The sequence below is a fragment of the Pogona vitticeps genome, chromosome 3, assembly GCF_051106095.1.
Source record: "Pogona vitticeps strain Pit_001003342236 chromosome 3, PviZW2.1, whole genome shotgun sequence".
Lineage (NCBI taxonomy): Eukaryota > Metazoa > Chordata > Lepidosauria > Squamata > Agamidae > Pogona > Pogona vitticeps.
The window spans coordinates 217,053,532-217,073,707 of NC_135785.1; positions in this window are offsets into that span (position 1 = coordinate 217,053,532).

Below are 20,176 nucleotides of genomic sequence, written 5' to 3' on the forward strand. Positions count from 1 at the left end.
TTAAAATGGCAGTCAGTATTATTGTCGTAAAGCAAATCAAATCAATATGATTAAATACGATTGAAAGGTTTCGTAAGCAATAACTTTTGCAACAACAACAGTATAGTCTCCACTCTATTAAAAGCAATCCCACAGGATCCAATGCCAAATGGTCACATCATGTGTCAATGTATGAAGTGGAATGTAAAAAGAGGAATGGATAGTTCTGTGGTCAGTGAAATACAGTAGTGCCTTGATTTACGAACTTAATCTGTATTGGAATGGCGTTCGTAAGTCAAAATGTTTGTAAGTCAAAGTACCATTTCCCATAGGAATGCATTGAAAACCCATTAATCCATTTTGGCCAAAGGAAATAATACCCCCCCCCCAAAAAAAATAAAAGTAAAAATCTGCAAGCCCCTGAGGCTACAAAAAAAAAAACAAAACACAAAAATAACCCCCCAAATAACCCCACCAGCCTAATCCCAACCTGCAAACAGTAAAAAGCAGCACACTTACCTCCCCATGAAGCCTCCTCTCAAGCTCACCCAACCTTCCCTGCAGCCACGTGGGCCCCACCACCACCGAAGCCATCATCAGCGGGAAGCCCTCTGGGAGCTCACCTGGCCTTCCCTGCAGCTGTGCGGGCCCTACCGCCACTGAAGCTGCCACTGGCAATTGCCGCCTTTAGGCTTTCCTGGGGGTAGACCGGGCCTACCAGGGGACCCCCAGGAAGTCTCCCATGGTGGTGGGGAAGCCCTGGGAGGCCTCTGAAGGCAGCGATGGCGGTGACACCGGAAGTCTGGGAGGCTGAGCCTCCCTTTCCCTAACTGATGGGGCAAAAGAGCTACAAAGAAGCAGCCTCTTTGTCATCAATGGTTAGGTTTTTTTGAATTTCCTGCCTTTTCCCCCTGCCTGTTTCTGTTCGTTTGTCAGAGCTCCAGCCGCATGTCAAAGCAAAATTTTGCAGCCAGAGCTGTTTGGAAGTCAAATTGTTCGCAGGTCATGGCGTTCGTAAGTCAAGGCACCACTGTACACTCTTGTTATGTTTTCCTTCTGAATATTCACATTCAGAAGGAAAACATAACAAGAGTGTATTTCATAAATAAGAGACACATGGCTTTACAACACAATCTTGAATTATATTATCTCACAACATGCACTGTCCGGTTTGTGCAACAGATGGTGTAAATAGCAAAGGCTGTTTCCAAGTGGTTCACACATATTAAGATAATCTAGGCTGTCCAAGGATTCCCCACTCCCACCCCCCAAATACAAGTTTGTTTCTATGACAGATTTTCCACTCCAATGAAAGAGTTAAAATTGAAAGAAAACTGAACCTCTGGAAATATTCATTATGTCATGCACTTCTTTCCCATAGATTTTGCTATTATTTTAAAACTAATTTACAAAGCTGTTTTCATATACTTACTTGGAAAGGTTTATGCTCAGAAATTCAGAGAGGTAAAGCATTGGTTAAAGTAATATATTATTGCAAAAGCTATTCCCTGCTCTTGGCCAGTTTATTTTTCTGCACCTGCTGTTTGGAAAAATGTCTATCTATTTTTGCAATAATAGGATTAGAGTGCCTAGCAAGCTTGCAAAAAAAAAAAGTTTTTTCTTTTTTCTTTTTTTGGCCTGATGCTGATGACATTTTTGCCAGTGCAGCCTGAAGCAAAATAGTGAATTACCTATGTCGGATCTGATTCCCTCCTGCGAATTGTTCCTTGAGTTGCTGTTCATTTTAGTGTGGCTTGCTGATAGTGGATCACATCCCTCAACTGGAGGAAAAAAAAACAGTTTTTAAAATATCCAAAGAGAAGGTGCTAACCCCTATTACAAAGCAAGACTAATCAACTTATTCTGGCTCTACAGTTTGTTAGTCTAGGGGAAAAATGACTGCTACAAAATCTGGGGAATTGCTTCATAACTGAGACCTTAATTAACTTTAACAATGGGGCAAAAATAGTTTCCAAAATTTTCTACTCACCTAGGAAGAAAGTTTGATATTCCTCCCAGAATAGCTTTTGTATTCTTCATTCTTTTGACATCCGGTGGCATAGTTATACATTTTGAAGTCCATGTGCTTATCATGACTCCATTTCTCTCACTCCATCCCTCTCTCTCTTTCAGTCTCTCTCACTCACTGTGTGTCCACAAATACTCATACTCCAAGCTGTTGTACATATTATGTATGAACACTGGATTATTACATATGTGTAACAACAGATTAAATCAGGAATGCCTGTGCAATTCAGGGGCAACTACAGGACAGACCAAGAACTTCCCTCAAGTAGAACTACCCAGTGTAAGAGGATCCCAGAAGATGAGCACATCATGTGTACTATTGTTGCTGGAGAGGAAAGAAACAAGAATAGCTGGGATGTCTCTGTAGTCCCTCTGTGCCAAAATATTTAGAAGGGCTGGTTGTGGAGTTAATGAAAGGATGAAAGAAAGGTGTGAATGGGTACAATGCACACAGTAGAGAAACATACACATCCTTCTAGGTTAACCTAATGTTGCCACCCCTGCTCCAAATCCAACAGAAAAGAAGGACAGGGAAACAAATCAACTCATTTGAAATGTGGTGTTGGAGGAGAGCAGTACAGATATTACAGATGAGAAATACAAAAAAGAGGTTGCTCAATCAAGTCAAGCCTGAACTCTCTCAAAAATGATTAAACTGAGCCTATCCTACCACAAACACAAATACAGAACTGACCAGAAAAGACAATATTGCTTGGAAAGGGGTAGGAGTGGCAGTAGGAAAAAAAGGAGATTGAGATGGGCTGACTCAGTAAAGGAAGCCAAAGCTGTTAGTTTGCAAAATATGAGCAGAACTTACTGAAAAAGATAATATTGCTAGGAAGAGGGGGGACAGTAAGAAAGAACCTAATATTAGAGGAACGGTTTGCAAGATCTGAGCAGAACTGTTAATGACAGAATATTTTGGAGGTCACGAACTCCTATAATCAACATGCATCAGAAGTGACCAAAACTCTAATAACATTGAGTAAAATCACCCCCAGCCACAAAGCAAAAAACAGTAATTTCACAGCTTCTGGATATTTGTTCTCTATACTTTTTGTATAGAGAACAATGTTGGTCATCGAAGTGACCAACATGAATTTGGCCAACTCCGGAAGGCAGTGGAAGACAAGAGGGCCTGGCATGCTCTGGTCCATGGGGTCACGAAGAGTCGGACAACAACGACTAAACAACAACAAATACTTTTTAAAAAATCTTTTAAAATTATTTTTAAAACCAGAAACAGAAACCCTTTTTTATGCCTGTTTGGCTAGGAAGGAGTTATAAAGTTCTCCTCCTGAAAGTCATTTAATTTGGTTCTCACTGACAGGGTCAAAAGTTCAGATCTTTCCTCCTCACAAGCTGTGATAATATTTTTAAATTTGTAAAATTTTGTACTGGTTAGCTTGTTACATGCAATTTATATGAAAGTCACTATTTTACCCTTTTGAAATACCTTTTCTGAGAATCAATATTTCACCTCTCGCATCCTGGATTCCTTCCAATGTTGTTGTTGTTGTTTTTTAAGTGGCTGGGACTTACCATTCTCTTTCAAGATAAGGAAGGTTGGTCTTTTCAACTTATTTGATCTGTTTTAAATCAAGGGATGTCAAAGGTCAATTTATTCTGCATGGGTGGTTAAAACAGTATACTTTTTAAAAATTGTAACTAGAAAACCCTTTATCCAAACACCCCCAACTTTGGTACAGAGCAAGAGTGCTGATCTGAGGCCCAGTTTCAAAATTCTAATGTGTTTTTTGGGCTTTTAAAAATTGCTTTACAGAATGTTGATTTGCTCTGCTGTACAAATTATAGCTACTGTGCAGCTATAATATTTTTAAACTTTCTTTGGCCACTCCAGGATCAAAGAAGGATTTGTCAGTAAAATCTTTCTTGTGGTTTGTGTGTGTGTGTGGGGGGGGGGGTTTGTTGTTGTTTTTGTTGTTGTTGTTTTAAGGGGAATATGAAACAAAAGGTGAACAGAGAAAGACTGGGGGCACTCCCTCGAGATCCAGGGATGTCATTGGACCTATGAAGATTTGTTACCTTTGATTTTAGCAAATGGATGCTAATGGTAGGGGGCACAACCAGAATTTTTTAAATTAATTAATAATTTGAATTTCATGCCTAGAAAGCCTGAGAATGCCTCATGCTGAGCTAAACACATTGAGGAAATCAGAAATTAGGCCTGAGTTACAGTCTGATGGCTGGCTGGGTGGCTTGTCATGGGCACAGCAGTGTTTCTGTTCCTCTAGGGCTGTTAACTCAGTTGCAATCAAACATTAAAAAAGAAGAAGAAGCAAGTCAATAGTCACTGTGAATTTGAATATACTGACTGCTTTAAAAGAGTAAAGGGTAGCTTAGAATAGTTTTTTTCCCCAGAGCCCTTTGAGGTATTTCTTCATTTCACCCTTTAGCAATAAGCATCCAGTTCTATTGCACTTATCACAATGACTGCAGAAAAAGCACATTCTTTTCACCAGAGAGAAACAAAAATATAGGGTTTGTTTGGTTAGCAGTAAACATGACTGAAACTGAAATGCAGTGCAAAAGAGATACACGGCGTGGAGTCTAACTCTAACCTATCATGCAAAGTCAAGCCTTTAAATCTTTAACAACTATATATACATATTTTAGAAGTCCACCATCTTCAGTGAACAGGATTTGGTGCCTTCCCTGAGTGAACCTCCTGTTGTGTTCTCTTGCTGAATATAGGGATGTGGTGGCGCTGTGGGCTAAACCGCAGAAGCCTGTGCTGCAGGGTCAGAAGACCAAGCAGTCGTAAGATCGAATCCACGCAACGGAGTGAGCTCCCGTCGCTTGTCCCAGCTCCTCGCCAACCTAGCAGTTCAAAAGCCTGCAAATGCAAGTAGATAAATAGGGACCACTTCGGTGGAAAGGTAACAGCGTTCCGTGTCTAAGTCGCACTGGCCATGTGACCACGGAAGATTGCCTTCGGACAAAACGCTGGCTCTATGGCTTGGAAACGGGATGAGCACCGCCCCCTAGAGTCGAACACGACTGGACAAAAATTGTCAAGGGGAACCTTTACCTTTACCTTTTCTGTTCTTAAACTACTTTTTTTATTCATACAAGCTGCTATTCTTTAAGTTAAGGATGGCATAGTGTGTCATGCAACAAATTTAAAAAAGTCCTAAGGGAATGAAGCATAGCTCCCATTTTGCTCAACCATGGCTACACAGGAGATTATTGTGGTGACAAAGTTGGAGACCTATGTCTTTTTTTAAATGAATTCCTTGGTGAAAATGTGGATGAAATAAGAAACTTTATTTTTTTCCTCAAAAATATGTATTTGCAAACTTTGGGGTGGAGAGGAGATCATCCTCAAAAGTCCAATATAAATTTCTTAGGATATTGAATTCTGCACATCATATCAAAACTCTGTGCTTGCATGGTGTCATTATGGGATTGCAGGGCAATACAGCTCTAGACATACTAGCTATGTTAAAGTTGAATTAAATCCACCCATTTGTCTCCCCTTCATTTGGCAAAATTGTGTGATGCTTTTTTCTGCCTATTTTTTCATCTGAAATAATTTATAACTTTTTCAGGCAGGAAGTGCAAATCCAAGAGATCAAATATGACATCTTCAGGCAGAACTTCAGCCCTTAAGGTAGATCTTGCTCAAATCCTCTTCCGAGAAACTTGAAAGCAAATATATCATTCTGAGAAATATATTTGGGTTTGCCATTTCCCTTGTCTAGAGCACAGCATTATCTTGCACCTTAGGGTAACAGTTGCAGATCAGAGTCAATCCTTTCCTTCCCTTCCAATGCAAATTTCAAGCATGAACTTGGTGTGCTTGCACTAAATTAACAGTAGGTAAATGATGCAGGGGAGAAATCTCTACACTATGAAAATCTAATACGAACCTGTCAGGAAGAATAATCCTATTACCGGACTCTGCGTATCCTGTTTGAATGGAACCCTTTGGAGTAAAGATATGACTGAGTATCCCAGAAAGAAGTGGAAATGGTAGACAAACATTGTGCTACATTTATCACAAAAGGTATAATTAAAGTAAAGGATGTATACAGCCCTGTCCTTGGGAAAGTGGAGATATTTGGGGCAATGGTTACATATCTGATAAGCAATGCAATTCTACACATATATACTCACAATTAAGATGCACTTTCTTTAATGAGGCTTTCTCCCAAGTAAGTAGACTCTGTCATGGGAAGGCCATATACTTATTTAAATAGACATATGTAATGTGGCAAGTTTTGGTATCTTCCGTTTCCCCTTCTTTAGCCAGCTGAAACAAAGCAAGAACAGCTATGGTGGGTGGCCACCAGCCACCATCTCCTGCACCCAGAAAAGTATTCTAAATCAAGAGTGAGCCACTGTGACTCTTCAGATGCTTTTGGTCTGCATCTTCCATACTTCCTCACCATTGGCTATACTCTCTGGGGCCGATGGGAATTATAGATCGAAACAACTAGTGAGCCACAGTTGTCACCCCATTCTACAGAAGCAGTTCTCTTGGGAGTGGTGTGTAGGCACTGGCTAGTGTCTACCTGCTAAAGGAGTTTTTGCCCTGGCCAGCTAGCAAAGCTACACCTTGCCTACCTCCCTAAAGTAAGCAGGAAATTTCTCTCTCCTTCAGCTGTTACCAAGCAGCAGCTATTCCAGCAGGCAGGAAATGATGGAGATGAAATGGAAAACAAGGTCATTCCATTAGCTCTCCTGAAATAACAGATTCACAGAGCATCTCTTCTATCTAAATAGTTTCCAGTCATTATAATAAGTAACATTTAAATATTGTACAACAGGTTTCTGGATTTGCTTTTAATCCTCTTCTGTCTACAACCTATATTCCTTTTATTTGCTATATTTTAAAATATACAGCAGAGCTACAACAATATGAGTTTCAACAGACGACTGTGTTCCCCATCATCATTCTTATAAAAGGACATAGCACTATGATAGACCATTAGCCATATTTAGGCATTCTGCCAGAACAAAGAGGAACACAGGTAAAAGGCATGGGGCTACACACATCAGGAATAACTCTTAACATCCTCCCACTTGCATTTTTCTGTTCTGTGCACCAACAGAAAAATATTAAAAAGACCAAATATGTCCAGAGGACAGTGACCAGGATGGTTTAGGGTCTGAAAACCGCATCCTGTGAGAAACAGCTGAAAGATTTGGCTGTGTTTCTGTTCTGGAGAAGAGAAGGTGATATGAACAGACATTTTCAAATATTTGAAAGGGTGTCATGTGGAAGATGGAGCAAGCATGCTTTCTGCAGCTCCTATTAGACTGAAACTAATAGATTCAAATGACAGGAATAGAGATCTTGGCTAAACACCAATAAGAACTTCCTACCCATAAGAGCTGTTTGGCAGTGGAGTGGACTACCTTAGAAGATGGTGGACTCTCTTTCATTGGACATATTAAGCAGAAGTCAGATGGCCATACATCATGGATTGTTTAGCTGTAGGTTTCCTGCATCTGCAAGCAGTAGGATTTTATGACAGTTGTTGGTCTTTGCAGTTCTGTGCTCCTATGATTTGATGAAATATGACTAGAACTTTACATGACTGGAAACTGTGAGAAACCAAGAATGTCTCAATGTGTTCAAAATCAAGTGAACATAAGTAGCAGCCTGAATCTCCTGCTCAATATACATAGGGAGATCATGCAGGTGTGGCTGGCCCCTAGGGCTCCCTCCCTCTCATGTGTGCTCGGGTTCCCTGTTTAGGTACAGTGCCTGAATAGTTCTATTGTCACAGAGCTATTTTGGGAGGGGGAAAGAGATAGCAATATTTCCCAGGAGGTTTTGGTAGGAAACAAGGCCCCTCATGCTATACTATACCTCCATCACCAATTACAGCATGGGAGGAATTTGTAAGAAAAAATGCCAGGAAGAAACAAGGGCTGCATACCAATCCTGGATATTTTTTCCTGATCCTGAAGATCCATTCCACTAACTTGATATCCCTATCTCCTGGTTTTTATTTATCTGCACTGTTGGAAGAAAAGAATTTCAGAAACATTTTAAGTCGTGCTAGAGGGAATTGTTCTAAACCACATGAACTAAATGCTTCCCACAATAGAGCTTTCATATCGTTAGGAAAATCTCCTAGTAAGTAATAAATTATGATAAAGGCCTGGCAATTTAATGCAGAAAAAGAGGCAGGTCTCCTTCCAGTAAAACCTTGATCACCACATGTATAGCCAGTTTCTTCAGTTCCAAATTCATCTGTACCTCAGGCTGCTAAAAGATAGTTGGGGACAATGCAATGATTCTGGTTGGCAAAGGAAAAAGGTGGTATGAGGAGCTGCTTTATTATTATTATTATTATTATTATTATTATTATTATTATTATTATTATTATGATTATGATTATGATTATGATTATGATTATGATTATGATTATGATTATGATTATGATTATGATTATGATTATGATTATGATTATGATTATGATTATTATTATTATTATTATTATTATTATTATTATTATTATTATTATTATTATTATTATTATTATTATTATTATTATTATTATCCTCATCCTCATCCTCATCCTCATTATTATTATTATTATTATTATTATTATTATTATTATTATTATTATTATTATTATTATTATTATTATTATTATTATTATTATTATTATTATTATTTCTTAAAGATGAGAAGTTAGGAGGTTGTATCAAAATATGTTCTGTATCACAAGTTGACTAGAATAAAACTTTCACTTTGCAAAAATAGCTATCAAGCTTTACTTAAGTAGCAATTTATATTTATGTAAGGAAGGTTCAATACACTGGAGCAAAGCTAGTGCTCCAATGAACAGTATAGCCAAAAAAGCCAACTACAGTCAGAGAACAGCTTGCCTTAAAGAAGCTAATATATGGTTTACTATTATTGTTCTCCTTGCTGTCCAGGGGACTCTCAAGAGCCTCCTCCAGCACCACAATTCAAAAGCATCAGTTCTTCAGTGGTCAGCTTTCTTTATGGTCCAGCTCTCACTTCCATACATCACTATTGGAAAAACCATAGCTTTGACTATGCGGGCCTTTGTCGGCAAGGTGATGTCTCTGCTCTTTAAGATTCTGTCAAGGTTTGTCATTGCTTTCCTCCCAAGAAGGAGGCATTTTTTAATTTCATAGCTGCTGTCACCATCTGCAGTGATCATGGAGCCTAAGAAAGTAAAATCTGTCTCTGCCTCCATATCTTCCCCTTCTATTTGCCAACTGAGACGGGACCAGTGGCCATGATCTTAGTTTTTTTGATGTTGAGCTTCAGACTGTTTTTTGCACTCTCCTCTTTCACCTTCATTATGAGGTTCCTTAATTCCTCCTCACTTTCTGCCATCAGAGTGGTGTCATCTGCATATTTGAGGTTGTTGATATTTCTTCTGGCAATCTTAATTCCGGTTTGGGATTTCTCCAGTCTGGTCTTTCGCATGATGTATTCTGCATATAAGTTAAATAAGCTGGGGGACAATATACAGCCTTGTTGTATTCCTTTCCCAATTTTGAACCAATCAGTTGTTCCATATCCAGTTCTAACTGTTGCTTCCTGTCCCACCTATAGATTTCTCAGGAGACAGATAAGGTGATCAGGCACTCCCATTTTTTTAAAGGCTTGCCATAGTTTGCTGTGGTCCACATACTGTAGTCAAAGGCTTTTTGCATAGTCAATGAAGCAGAATTAGATGTTTTTTGGAAGTCTCTGGCTTTCTTCATAATCCAGCGCATGTCAGCAATTTGGTCTCTAGTTCCTCTGCCCCTTCAAAATCCAGCTTGTACTTCTGGGAGTTCTTGGTCCACATACTGCTGAAGCCTGCCTTGGAGGATTTTGAGCATAACCTTGCTAGCATGTGAAATGAGGAAATCAACCCTTAGTGCTCACTGGAAGGACAGATCCTAAAGCTGAGGCTCCAATACTTTGGCCATCTCATGAGAAGACTCCCTGATATTGGGAAAGTGTGAGGGGAAGAGGAGAAGGGGACAATAGAGGATCAGATGGCTGGACAGTGTCATTGAAGCTACCAACATGAATTTGACCCAACTCTGGGAGGCAGTGGAGGACAGGAGGGCCTGGTGTGCTCTGGTCCATGGGGTCACGAAGAGTCGGACACAACTAAATGACTAAACAACAAGAAGAAATTATTCCTATGTAGAATGCTAACAAAAAGCTGTATCAAGAAATATCAGCTCTTAACTTGGGAGACACAGATCTCCTAATGTGTGCATTCTCAGAATATTCTTATCATTATTGGTTTAAAGAGCAGCCATTTCTAACCTGCTGGCCACCAGTCATATTATATCACAACACGCTTCATCTCCAACCAGCACAGACATCTGGGTAGCACACGGGCAATTAGTAGTGAAATTCTAAGGGCACAAAATATTGTCATGTTGATAAGCAACATGGGTGTGAATGGCTAGACCACTTACATGATCAGGATTCCATACGGTGTTCCAAACTTGTTCAGAGAAGGGAACAGGAGAGATTTAAATGAAGAGCAAAGAAATACTGGGTTGAAAACACTGTTTACATTGAAGAGATGGTATAGATGAAGAACAATTATTATGACAAGAGAAAAAAATGAAATCCTGAGATAAACAATAGCTTTATTTGACCAGTTGTCCAATTAAGTGGTGCAAATAATGCAAGCTTTATATAGTTCTTCATCAAGTAAAAATGGTACAAAACCCATCTCTTCTAGCTGCTATGGCTACTAATTTGTTTGTGACTAACTTTTTAACCTAGTGCAATGCTATTTTCCTATTTTGGTGATTTTTAGACTGAAAAGAGCCCTATACCTTTCTGGTCCCAGCTTATTACAGAGGTCTGGGTCCTAGGCCAAGACAATTGGCAGATCTGCAGGAGGCCAAGCCAGCTCCTTATCTTCAATGCGATGGAGAGCCTTTTCAATTGATACATTTGTCACCCTTGTCTCATCTAGAATTTAAAACTCCTGCTTTCCTCCCTGGCAGTCTGACTACATGAGCCATGGCTGTCACATCTGGCCCAATTTCAGAATTGTCTGCTTGAATCCCAACGTTTAAAGTATCTTTGGCTCATGAAGAGTTCTGTAGAACTTGAAACTTCTTTCCTAAAACTTACTTAAGTTTCTTAGTGATCCAGTAAAGGCATTGCCTAATCCAATGTTGCTTCTCTAAAAAGGGCATGTAATTGTATTTTCTGTATGCCCAAAAGGAGGATAAATCTATTTACCAACAAAAAGGAAGAAAAATGACAAACAAAAACGAACCAATATAGTTAGGAAGTAGAGGAGGAAGATTAGAAATATCTCCCTTTATAAGTTGGCCTGAGTATGAAGATCATCAGATCTTTCTCTGGTATGTTTGGAGAGAGCTGTTGCTGCTGTTCCCCAGCCCACAGGAAGCTAAGCTGCCACCCTCTTGATTGTCCTTCCACAAGCAGACAAAAAACTTTCTCTTTAGGCAAGCTTTCCCTTAATGACTTGCTTATTCGTCATCATTTAGTCGTTTAGTCGTGTCCAACTCTTCGTGACCCCATGGACCAGAGCACACCAGGCCCTCCTATCTTCCACTGCCTCCCGGAGTTGTGTCAAATTCATTCTGGTAGCTTCGATGACTTGCTTATTAGGGCTTTAAAATATATTGTTGTACCTTACTTCTTTGAATGTGTTTTGGTGTTGCTTATGTTTTGAGTAAAGTATTCATTTGATCATTTTGTTAGTACAGTATCCCCCCAATCCTGAGGATCAGTATACCCTGATTCTCTTATCCACTGCCTGAAAATACTAAATAAAAAAAATAGAAACGTGTATTTACAAATATTTCAAGGTTGTAGTTACCAGAACTGGCCACTAGAGGAAGCCAGAGTCCATGCAATGTATAATGTTCAAATAAATAAGACACCAACACAAAGCAAAGCATTTAAAATTAGACACAAGTGTGAATGAGAGTAATATGATCAATAATAGTAACCATGTATTGTCAAGTCAATTCTAACTTATGGCAACCCTTTTCAGGGTTTTCAGGGTATATAATACTCAGAAGTGGTTTACCACAGTGGTTCTTAACCTTTGTTACTCGGATGCTTTTGAACTGCAACTCCCAGAAACCCCAGTCAGGACAGCTGGTGGTGAAGGCTTCTGGGAGTTGCTGTCCAAAACTCCTGAGTAACCCAAGGTTAAGAACCAGTGGTTTACCATTCCCTTCTTCTGGGATCACCCTGGGACTGTGCAGCTTGCCCCAGGCCACACAGGCTGGCTCTACTTGCAGGAGGTACAGTGTGGAATCGAACTCCAAACCTCTGGCTGTGTAGCCAGATACCTGAACCACTGAGCTGTCCAGCTAGTAATACAATCTACCAATACATAAATCAGATATATTTGCTATTAAACATATGTAAAAATGACATACACTGAAATAGTGACGGGAAGGCAAGTAATAGCCAAGCTCTAAAAGGTTCAGTTAATTCATTGATTAGAAACTGTGCTACAAGAATGCTCAGTTAACAGTTATATGTACAGTATTTTTATTTCATTTTCTGCAATTTCTGTGTAAGAATTGTACTGATTTTCTGTACGGAGTAACAGTCTACTGTTCTGCAGCTTGCCTGGAATAAACAACAGAAGGTTTATTATCACCAGAAACTTGTTCATAAGGAATACAAATGTAATCAACACCTGCAAATGCAAGGATGGCAGTAGTCCTACCTCTCTGAAGCAACACAGATTTTTTGTCTCCCGATTTAAAAAAGGAAAGTCTCTTACAGCATGCTAAAGCTAAAGCAATCACAGTTTAAGTTCTAGTGAAGTAAGCCAATGAATGTGCAAATTGGTCTTGGGATGTTTGAGGAGCTTAGCCTGTATGAATTCCTGTAGAAGGTGATGTGACCCACACGTTTCAAACCAGGTGTGGGTGAGAACATTGCTAATCCATCTACCAGATGTTGCAGTCCTATGTTGGAACTCAGACCTTTGCATCTCATCTATCCAAATGCACATTTCTTTTCTCAGCAAACATGGACCCTCAGATTTTGAATGAAAATTACACATTCTTACACATGCTTTGACATGTACTTTGAGAGAACGTGCACATGAAAATCCACGTTTAATTATGTACTTAAATATTTCCAGGAGAATAGCCACGTTAACACATAGCAACGAACACGACCAGGCTTTGTGCAATATGTTTTATTTGATATAAGCTCTTGTGGGCTATAGCCTCCTGAACCATTTCTTTTTGTATCCATGCAGGCTTATATGAAATAAAACTGGTCCATTTTTATTTATTTTTTGGACTATATGTAGTAAAAACCATTTGTTAAGCATGCAAATTGTCTCACCTTAACTCTTTGGGAAAACATATGGACAAATATATATGATAAATACTTGTAAATTTTCATGGCTGGCATTTTTTAACCATTTCAGCTGAAAGTCACTGCCAGGAAGAAATATAGCAACTGGTATAACAAATGACACATCTGTACTGAGAAAGATGCCCTAGAACAACCCACTGCTGCTGGCTATCTATTGAAATGAAATAGATAGAAGACAGTTATCTATTTCATTGATCCAGTAAGTTGTTCAATATGTTGCCTGTTTACAGCCTTTTCCTCAGGCAAAAATGTTCATAGCAAAGTGAAAAGCTGCCCTTCTAGTAACATTTAAGGGGCAGATAAATATTCAGACTAAATGTACAATTATGCTTCCAAAGTGAGAACCACCTGGTTTAGCTTGCATTTCTTAAAAGCAAAAGTGGTGAGAACCTCTATGATAATTAGATCACCAAGTGACAAACAATACTTCACTCTTTTTTTTTCTTTTCTTTTTTTTTCCTTGAATGGAAGGCAGTATCTGGAAGAGGTCATCTTGAAAATAAGACTTTATCTTTTACTCAGTGACTATTCCCACTCTAAATTGCCTCCCCAAGTTGTTTCTACTCACAGTGTGATCATAAATATGTAGCTGGATCATGTCCAAAAACAAAGCAAAGCAACGCAAAACAAGAAATAATGGGAGGGATTAAAGAATAAAAATGAGCAATCAGTAATTCCTCCCATTTCACTGCCCTCCATCTTACTTCATCTCTGCGCAAAACCAAGACCCAAGATCTCAAGGCTTTCTTCATTGGAAAATTCCACTAATGAGACTTTATTACACTCACTCATGCACAATGCGTGATCAGATGAAAGTTCACTTCATCCAGTTATGGCTGGATGAAAAGGTAAAGAGGGATGCAGGATTTGAATTCCAATTAGGATAGAAATTTACTAATAAATATGACCACAATATGGAAAGGCTTTGACTAGAGATAAGTCTGAAAATGGAACATAACAATTGTGTGCACCCAATCATAGTTTTTTCTCGTGTACTAGATGTGATCCTAAACTTTTTCTTAACCAAAAGGTAATTCTGTTCATCATATATACAGGCAGTGGTAAGATTACATCACAACAACAGTTACTGAGCTGTGCTTTATGATGTTTTTTAAAAAAACAACCCAGGCATGATTTTACGTTCTGCTGAATGGCTAGCATTCAGGATAACACAGAGACTGCCTCCTCTCATACCACCCTCCCATTTACCTAAGATTAGATAAAGAGACCTTTCTTTGTGTCTCATGTGCAGCAGAGAGAAAAGGCTTTCTTGGTTCCTGCACCCAAACTATGGAACTACTTGACTTATTAAATTTATTCCCTGTACCCTGCTGCCTTCTGTCAGTTGGCAAACGTTTCCTTGTACTGGAGAGCTTCTGACTTGGCAGGCTGATCAGATTTTGTAATTTAATCTGAATCCTGTTCAAGACTCTCTCTCTCTTTCTCTTTTTAACCTGCTGAGCTTATTTTTGTATTATTTGGTTTTATTTGTTGATAGCAGTATTTTTTATTGTTATGGTAATACATAAAAAGGCCGGTATCTATGTCTTTGAATACATAAATTGCCCTTGTCAAAACCCATTGAAGGACCTGCCATTTACATTGCACACAGCTGAAACTGCTCCAAGCCCCTTCCTCAAGCTTCCATAACTCATAACCTTTCTCGGTGTCCACACTCAGCACTTATGAAAGCAATAGAAAAAGATTAGAACAGCTTGGCTCTCTTCTTGCCTGTCCTCCTAAATACTGTAAGAACATTTGTATGCCCTAGTTCAGTGATTCCCAACCTTGGATCTCCAGATATTCTTAGACTAAAAAGTCAGGAACCACTGCCTTAGTCAAATTACAGAAATGTACCTTCAGAATACATTTGACAGATGCATCCTGCCTGAGTTATGTGAGACTGGCCAATCACCATTCCTTCCTTCTTAAAAAAAATCTTTGCAAATAAATACTGTACTCTGGTTGTAGATTCTCTAGCAAGGCTAACTGGTCCTAAAGAAATTGATCTCTTATGTGTCATTCCGACAGACTGTGTTCTTTTCACAGTTGTACTGACCTGACTGTGCTCTAAGTGAGGGTCTTTAAGTTTCATTATCTTGGAAAATATTCAGTTCATATTTGGCTTGTTATCTTCTCCAGGTGAAAAGATCCAAAGATTCATGGAGGTGACTTAACACTGTTTGTTTTTACATGCATATGGCAAGAGTTCATAACAGCTGAAGCTAAGAAAGAAAAATAGGTGTGAAATTTGGTAAACAATGAAATGAATCTTGATTCAATTCTTAAAGGTCTTCAAATAAATGTTATCATAATGTAATTTTGAATGCCATACAGTATATTCATATGTATAGATGAAAAATTAATAGGGATTGAGACTAGAGATGGGCATGAATCAGAAAATTTGTGATTTGTTTTGATTTGTGATTCAGCAAGGTTGATGAATAACAAATTTATGATTTTTTCCTGACAAATCAATTGATTTGTTAATTAATGTTTGCTTTTAAAAATATTTGTCAGGGGCATTGATTTGTACAAGTATGAATTTTTGACTTAGCGATTCTTGATGAATTTTGCAATTCATTTTTCAGTTCATCTTTGAGACTAAAGGGATCTTATGGTAAACAAAGAATATGTTATAGCAGAGATGTGCAACTGTGGTCTTCCAGATTATTACTCCTGCTGCTGCTGCTACTGCTGTTCTTCTACTACTACTTCTTCTTGAGACTACAGTTCTGACAATCCTTCATTATTAACTTTGTTAGCTAGGCTGGATACAATTTCATAGAATCATAGAATAACTGGGGATGTTAATCTTGCAAGCTTTTTTATTTTGGTGAGAAATGGGGAAGAAGTCTTTGCACAGTGAGATTTCACCAAGAGCTATAGGCTTCAAGATCCTACACCATTTTGCTCCTGTTTCATATAGCTGGAAATTCTATTGGGTTTTTAAGAGGTTTCAGTATTTTTCCCCCAGAATAAAAAAAAGAAATCTCCACAGAATTAAGACCAGGGAGGAAGAAGCTCCACAGAATTATTATAATTAGAGTTGAATATCCTGGTCCAAGCTGCAACGAACATCGGTGTGGCCCCTGGAACACCGACAGCATCCCATTTTTCCCACCAATCGTGGAAGTAGCTCCTCCGTCTTTCTGCTCAGCTGGCCACTCTGCAGCCATGTGGGAAGACTCATCTTCCCATCCTTACCTGGAGTGGCCATCTGAACAGGGAGATGGAGGAGCTACTTCCATGGATGGCAGGAAGAGCAGGACACTGGTGATGCGCTGATGCATGAGTGGATGGGCCCACATTATTTGCAGCTTGGACCGTAATATTCATATTCATAAATATGAATATCTCCATTTCTAATTATAATTATTACAATTTCTGTGCCGTATAGCCTCTTTTCCCTTCAATATTTCCTGGAATCTTATATAAGAACATAAGAAGAACCCCACTGGATCAGGTCAAGGGCCCATCTAGTCCAGCTTCCTGTATCTCACAGTGGCCCTATCAGTTGCCTTTAGGAGCACACGAGACAACTAGATACCTGTCACATGATTTCACTTTCCTGCATCCAGCATTTTGAAGTACCTACCTTTTAAGCCTGGGGATTATACATTCCCATCATGGCTTCTTACCTGCAATGGACCTTTTCCTCTAGGAATCTGTCCAATCCCCATCTAGGCCAGATGCCATCACCACATCTTGTGGCAAGGGGTTCCACAGACTAACAACACACTGGTTAAGAAATATTTTTCTTTGGTTTGTTCTCACTCTCCCAACACTCAATTTGAATGAATGTCCCCTGGTTCTGGTATTGCGTGAGAGGGAAAAGAGCTTCCCTCTATCCACTTTATCCATCCCCTGCATAATTTTACATATCTCAATCATGTGCCCCCTCAGGTGCTTTTTCTCTAGACTAAAGAACCCTAAATGCTTTAGCCTTTCCTCATAAGGGAGGAGCCACATCATTTTATTGGCTCTCTTCTGCATCTTTTCCAGTTCCACTATGTCTTTTTTGAGGTGCAGTGACCAGAACTATTCACAATACTCCAGGTGTGGCCTTACCAGCGTTTTGTCCAATGGCATTATAATGTTGGCTGTTTCATTTTCAATCCCCTATTTAATGATACCTAGCATGGAATTGGCCTTCTTCACTGCTGCTGCATACTGCGCTGAAACTTTCATCAAGCTATCCACTATTGCACCAAGATCTCTTTCCTGATCCATCACGGACAGCTCAAAACCCATTAGCCGATAACTAAAGTTTTGATTTTTTTTTTTTGCTCCAATCTGCATTACTATATATTTTCTGACATTGAAACACATTTGCCATTTTGCTGCCCATTCTCCCAGATTCTAGAGATCCTCCTGGAGCTCTTCACAATCCCTTCTGGTCTTCACCACCTGGAAAAGTTCCATGTTATTTGCAAACTTAGCCATCTCACTGCTTATCACCATCTCCAGATTATTTATGAACAGGTTAAAAAACCCCAGTCCCAGGAGAGATCCCTGGGGCACACCACTTTTCACCTCTCTCCATTGTGAAAATTGCCAATTGACACCTACTCTCTGTTTCCTGATTCTCAGCCAATTCTTAATCCATAAGAGCACTTGCTCTCTTATGCCCTGACTGTGGAGTTTTCTCAGCAGCCTTTGGTGAGGGACTGCATCAAATGCCTTCTCAAAATGCAGATAGACAATATCCACTGGTTTGCGCACACCCACATGACCTTTTCAAATAATTTGTGAGGCAAGACTTACCCTTACAGAAGCCATGCTGATTTCCCCTCAGCAACGCTTGTTCTTCTATGTGTTTTAAGGTTTTATCTTGGATGAGGCTTTCCACCATCTTCCCTGGAACAGAAATTACACTAACCAGCCTGTAGTTTCCCAGGTTCCCCCCTCCTTCTCTTTTTAAAGATTGGTGTGACATAGATCCTCCAGTCCTCTGGAGGCCATTTTAAGGGACAAGTTGTATATTTTAGTTAAGAGATAAGCAACTTCTTTCCTCAGTTCCTTAATAACCCTTGGGTGGATGCCATCTGGGCCTGGTGACTTATTGATCTTCAATTTATCAATTAGGTCTAGAACATCCTCTCTTTTAACCTGCATCTGATTTAATTCATTAATCAGGAAGGGCCCTTCAAGCAGCAGAATCTGCCCAAGGTTTTCTGTTGTGAAGACAGATGCAATGAATTCATTTAATTTCTCTGTAATCCCCAAGTCACCCTTTACCTCCCCTTTACCTCCCTCACTATCCGGAGGGCCAACTGCTTCTCTGGCAGGTTTCCTGCTTCTAACATATTTAAAGAAGCTTTTATTATTCCCTCTTATGTCTGGCCATACATTCTTCCAATTCTTTCTTTGCCTTCCATATCATCTTCTTACATTTCTTTTGCCAGAGTTTGTGTTCCTTTTTATTTCCCTAGTTTGGGAAGGATGTCCATTTACAGAAGGACCCCTCCTCACCCTTTAAAGCCTCTCTAACTCTACTTGTTAACCATGCTGGCACCCTCTTGGACTTAGTTGAGCCCTTCTTTCTTTGCCATATACATTTCCACTGGGCCTCTACTACCATTGTTTTAAACAGGCTCCATGCACTCTAGAGAGATTGGATTCTTTTTACAGTGGTGCCTTGACTTACGAACTTAATCTGTATTGGAACAGTGGCCATAAGTCAAAGCACCATTTCCCATAGTAATGCATTGAAAACCGATTAATCCATTCCAGCTGTTTTTTTTTCCTTTTTTCAAGGCATGGCTCGTAGGTCAAAGCATTTGTTCCCATAGGAACAAATGCAAATCTGGTTAATCCATACTCTACCACGAGGGAGAGAATGTTTTCTTTTTTCTTCTTTTGACCTAAGATGAATTTAGGTCAAAAAAAGGGCAGGAAAGTTTTTTTTTAAGTTCATAAGTCAAAGCTCTGTTCATAACTCAAAGCAATTTTAGCATCCAGAACTGTTCATAACTCAAAACATTTGTAGGTCAGGGTGTTCGTAAGTCAAGGTACCACTGTACCTTCCCTTTCAACTTCTTTCTAACTAGTTTCTTCATCTGAGGAAAGTCAGCCCTTCAGAAATCTAGGGTTTTTGTGTCATATTTGCTTCACACTCTCCCCTCAACATTCATGGCAAAAGAGATCACAGCATGGTCACTATTCCCTATAGGCTCAGTGACATTCATGTCCCTAACCAGGTCCTGAGTACCACACAACATTAAATTCAGTCACCTGTCCTCTGATGGGCTCCATGACAAGTTGTTCCAAGGCACAGTAATTTAGCATGTCAAGAACCCCAGTTTCTCTTGTACACGATTCCTCAGAAATTGGTAGTTCTTGTGCAGAATCCATCTTTCCTGCACAAACTTACATAGGATCATGTGTAGGTTTCCCTCGCAGTGGGACTGATCTGCATAGGATTTGACTGTTTCTGTGCAAAATAACTTTTTTTTTAATCACAGGGAAGCCAGGAAATCTCAGTGGTAGTGGGGAAGTTTCAGTGGAGAGTCTTAACATGCAAAATGGACAAGAATGCGAATTTTTTTCCCCAGTACTAGTCCCATTCCTACTACAACATGATAGGAAATAGAGGTTCTAAACTTTTGGAAATTGACATGTTCCCTAGGTTGGGGATTTGGGGGGGGGGGAATCCACAGAAGTAGTAGATAAGTTATATTTGGATAACACTTCTGCAATAATAGTTAATGATGGAATAACAGAACAGATATCCTTAGGTCATGGTACAAGACAAGGTTGTCCCTTTTTACCAGTTCTATTTAATTTGGTTATTAAAATGTTAGC